The sequence below is a fragment of the Mustela erminea genome, chromosome X, assembly GCF_009829155.1.
Source record: "Mustela erminea isolate mMusErm1 chromosome X, mMusErm1.Pri, whole genome shotgun sequence".
In the NCBI taxonomy this organism is placed as follows: Eukaryota; Metazoa; Chordata; class Mammalia; order Carnivora; family Mustelidae; genus Mustela; species Mustela erminea.
Window position 1 is genome coordinate 17374796 of NC_045635.1, and position 5314 is coordinate 17380109.

A 5314-nucleotide genomic window follows, 5' to 3' on the forward strand; every position below is an offset into this window, starting at 1 on the left:
GATTAAGGTAAGACTTCAAAGAAATAATGATTTTTGGATTGGGCTCTGAAGGATGAGAAGGAGTTTTCCAGGTGGAGAAGCCTAGATGAAGACACTCCAGCTCTGGGATATAAATGTTTAGAAAAGAAAATTCTGCTAAAATTTTAAAAAACAAACCTAAATATATTAATCCAAAAATTGAATGATAAGGATACATACAAAACACACAAAAACAATTACCTCTAGGAAAGGAGAAAAAAATGGGGAAACAGATTTCAAGTTTAGCTATAATGCCTCTTCTATAAAAAAATAAATTTGATGTTAGTCATTAGCAAACTATGGCTCATGGGTACAAAGGTACTGATTATATTGTCTCTATACTTTATCATATTTCTAAAAAATTGTCAAAATTAAAAAACAAATAATGAAAAATACTAAAGACATTTATTTTATTTACTCTAAGATGGAGACGGTTAAGGTAGCTAAAAAATTCAAGTAAAAGAAAAGCAGAGATCATCTTTTACCCATTCCTTATAAGGAAATGTTCCCCAACTCATAAATTGCAGATTTATCAGGACATTGTGAAATTTTACTCAGTCCACCTCCAAACCATTTGCCAACACAGTACCTTCCCTCTCTGAACCCTTGTCCCTGCACCTCCAACTTGCACCTTCTGAATCAAGAATGTTGAAATAAAGCGTATAAAAATAGATGCCAACATAAGCATAAAAAAATAGATACCAACATAAGTACAATGACATCTCAGGGAGGTAAAGTATTATATTAAATTACTAATGAGGTGGTGTTTAAATCAGAGAGGTCAAGTTACACAGGCAAAATTATAGAACAAGACCAAAATGAAAATAGCTTCGTTTCAATGGATTACCTGATTCAGCTGCCCACGTTTCAGTCAGATTCTTTGTTTTCTTGGTGTTGAGTTGTATGAGTTCTTTATATATTTTGAAAGTTAACCCCTTATTAGATATATCGTTTGCAAATATTTTCTCCCATTTAGTATATTGTCTTATTTTACTGATGGTTTCCTTTGCTGTTCCCTTTCCAAAGCTTTTTAGTTTGAAGTAGTACCAATTGCTTTTTTTGTTTTGACTTCTCTTGCCAGAGAAGACAGATGCGGAATAATATTGCTAAGGTTGATGTCCAAGAGATAACTGCCTATGTTTTCTTTTAGGAATTTTATGGTTTCAGGTCTTGCCTTTAGGTCTTTAATGTATTTTGACTTTATTTTTGGGTATGATGTAAGAAAGTGGCCCACTTTTATGCTTTAGTGTGTACCTGTCTAGTTTTCCCAGCACCATTTCTTGAAGATATGTTTTCCCCATTGTATATTCTTGTCTCCTTTGTCTTGGATTGGCTGACCATATAAGCATGTGTTTATTTCTGGGCTATTTTGTTCTATTGATCTGTGTGTCTGTTTTTATGCCAGTGCCATACTGCTTTGATTAGTACAACTTTGTAGTATGTCCTAAAATCTGAGGTTGTGATACTTCTAGCTTTGCCAGTTGCCAGAATATGAATGAACCTAGGGAATGTTATGCTAAGTGAAATAAGCCAGACAGAGAAAGACAAACACCATAGGATTTCACTTACATGTGGAATCTAAAAGGCAAAACAAACAATAACAAAACAACAAAAACGAAAGAACCAAACTCATAAATAAAGAAAACTAATTGGTGGCTGCCAAAAGGAACAGAAGAGGGATGGGTCAAATGGGTGAAGGGGATTCAAAGGTACAAGCTTCCAGTTATAAAATAAATAAGTCACAGGGATGAAAAGTACAGTATAAGGAAGATAGTCAATCATACTGTAATAAGCTTACTGTGATGAGTATTTCATAATGTATATAATTGTTGAATCACTATGTTGTATACCTGAAACTAGTTTAATATTATATTGTCAACTATACTTTAATTTAAAATAAAAAAAACAGTGCCCAGGTCCCATGCAGAAATTCTAATTTAACTGGTCTGGCTGGGGTCTGGGGCCTCTGATATTTTATAGAAATTTCCCACGGGGGCTCCTGGGTGGCTCAGTGGGTTAAAGCCTCTGCCTTCGGCTCAGGTCATGATCCCAGGGTCCTGGGATTGAGCCCCACATCGGTCTCTCTGCTCAGTGGGGAGACTGCATCTCCCTCTCTCTCTGCCTGCCTCTCTGCCTACTTGTGATCTCTGTCTGTCAAATAAATAAATAAAATCTTAAAAAAAAATTTCCCACGTAATTCAAATGGCAGTGGGTTGAGAACGACCACATCGAAGGGACAATGACACTGTTTACAAGGTAACAAGGACACAATGATTGTAAATATACAAAGTGTGTCTCCTGACTCTTGTGCCCCTCCACCCCCTACTTTGTGCTGCTCTAATATTTGGTATCATTGTGATCAGAGGACTAGGTTAAAATGCACACTTGTAAGATCTAATGACTGAACATGAATGGAAAAGGAGGTAAGAACAAAAGGAGAGCTAGCTGAGTATTGAATAAAGATCTGCACAGTTCTTGAAGGCTTTAGAATTAGACTGGATTTTTCTTTTATGTGTATAACCACACTGAGGAGGGCCTCGGGGTAGTCTAGATTTTTTCAGGTTCAAGAGAACAATTCTTTTAATGAGCATTTGATTGACAAGATCTGTAAGAGGACGGAACGGAACAAATGTGCCTAAGGAGAACACAGGGCTGGGTCTGGGAATTCCTTTTACCCCACTGGGGACAAATCCAGTAGACTAGGTGACACTTACTCATGATCTCTACCATCCTGATTTGGAGTAGAAGATAATTTCCTAGTTGATTTTGGACAAGCTTTTATGGAAATAATGAAACTACTCCATGTTTGTTGGGGACTGGGTTGCCAGAGAGACTAGTATGGGAATAGATTGAGGATCAAGTCCAAGAATCATCACTGAGTGAGCCAAGGGTTCTTCCTTCGATAAATGGGATGGAAATAAACACTGCAATAAATGCAAGTGCCCCAAATGTCATTTTCTCAAGGAGGAGTACAAAAATTGTGGTACAGACAATCTATTAGCAACCCCCAAAAGAAATCTACAGCAAACTTAGAACTAGAAGAAAATTAAGCTTATTTTCATTCTTCAACTATTTTTTTTTTAGATTTTATTTATTTGACAGAGAGAGATCACAAGTAGGCAGACAGGCAGGCAGAGGTAGAGAGAAGGGAAGCAGGCTCCATGCTGAGCAGAGAGCCCAATGCGGGTCAATCCGAGAACCCTGAAATCATGACCTGAGCCGAAGGCAGAGGCTTTAACCCACTGAGCCACCCAGGCGCCCCATCTTCAACTATTCTTCATTTATATCTTCAAATTACCAATTTTACAGGTAACTGGTGGTGAATGACACTCTACGGTGCAATAGAAAGAGCTGGACTTTGAAGTCAAACACACCTGGATGTAAATCCCAGCTTGCTAGATGTGTGTTCTGATGTCTACATCATTGGGTTGTTGCCAGGATTAAATGATGTAAATACAGAGCATGTGGCTGGTGCATAGCATTGCTCAATAAAATTAACCAGGCATTTCAGTGGTAGCAATAGTAATTGCATTCATACTCATAACCTTTCTCAACTGTACTTTCTTCATCTGTAAAGTGAGAAAAACAAGACCCACCTTTCAAGGGTTTTGAGAATAAATTTGCAAATCAACTAACTTATTTAAAGGGGAGGTGAACCATGAGAGACTATGGACTCTGAAAAACAATCTGAGGGTTTTGAAGGGGCAGGGGGTGGGAGGTTGGGGGTACCAGGTGGTGGGTATTAGAGAGGGCATGGATTGCATGGAGCACTGGGTGTGGTGCAAAAACAATGAATACTGTTACGCTGAAAAAAATAAATAAATTTAAAAAAATAAAATAAAATACCTAAGCCCTGGGGTGCTCAATCGGTTAAGTGTCTGCCTTCGGCTCAGGTCACGAATGATCTCTGGGCCCTGGGATAGAGCCCCGTGTTGGGCTCCCCACTCAGTGGGGAGTCTGCTTATCCCTTTCCCTCTGCCCTTTCCCACCACTTGGTGCTCTGGCTTGCTCTTGCTCACTTGCTTTCTCAAATAAATAAATTAAAATAAAATACCCAGGCCACTGCCTGGCTCAAAGTAGATGTTCAATTAATGTAGTAGTTATTGTTATTGGTGTGTTGTTATTTCCCTGGGACCTCATGATGTTCCCTTACTCATCCCAGTCCCCAACTCCTTGGACATGTCCTCAAACTTTCTGCATGTCAGCAGTTTGACCACTGGACCACAGCTCTTTCTTGACCCAGGTACGCATGACATGCATTGAGAAATGTTTATCATCCTCACAGTAGAGTAGATAGGAATGTTGGTTTGGTCTGGTCCTCACTCTAAGTCATCTGCCTCTGATTCCTTTGGCACTCTTCCCCTCACTGGCACTCTTTTATAGTTACCAACCCTCTTTAAGTTGCTGCTTAAACGTAAGAGTTTTTATCTGAGGAAAGGAAGCAGGATTATTACAGAAGACAAATTCCTCAGGGCAGTGACAGCAGGAGACTGGTGGAGCCTTTTTGCTTGGACAGTGAAAGGAACAGCCCAAAGGAACAGGTACAATGGGGAAGAACCCAACTCCTGATCCCACAAAACACAGGAGACGCCAAGTGGCATCAGGCAGCTGGTAAAACATGAAAGACTGATTCTTCTTTTGTAGCTTATTTATAAACCTCAAGTGATCTCCATTTTGTTGAGGGGGACCTTGAATCTTTGTAATAGAACAAATTCCAGCTTTGATTAAACACCATTCCTGTGAAATTGTACAGCACCTGAATTTATAAAATATGGCTTTAGCAAAGCTAAATTGTGCAGAGAAATCTGGCTCATGATGATGAACTCAGTCAAGCACAGAAGAAACAACCATTTCCTGTTCCACTCAGGTTGCTGAGGTAGCTATCTTTTTCATTTATCTTAAATTTCTTCTGGCTTTAATGCTAATTGTTTCAAATGAGCAATGAATACAGAATAAACATGACCTAACTTTTTTTAATTAACTGTGGAATCCTGTAGGACTAACACTCCCATTTTCCATTTCCTGTCATCTGTCCCAATTAAGCACAATTATGAAATGATGTACAGCTTGATTCAATCAGCTCCCTTTAAAAATGTATATATTTGTCTTTTTTTCTGGATAGCAAATGAAAAGACATTCATTGTGAAGGAAATGTAAAAATACCACAAAGGCCAAAGAAAGAAAAATCACTCATTGCCCCACCAGAAATATACTATTAACATGTTATGCATTTGTATGTTTTACTTAATCAGGATGATAAGGTACATATTGCTTTTATGATCACATTTTAAAATCA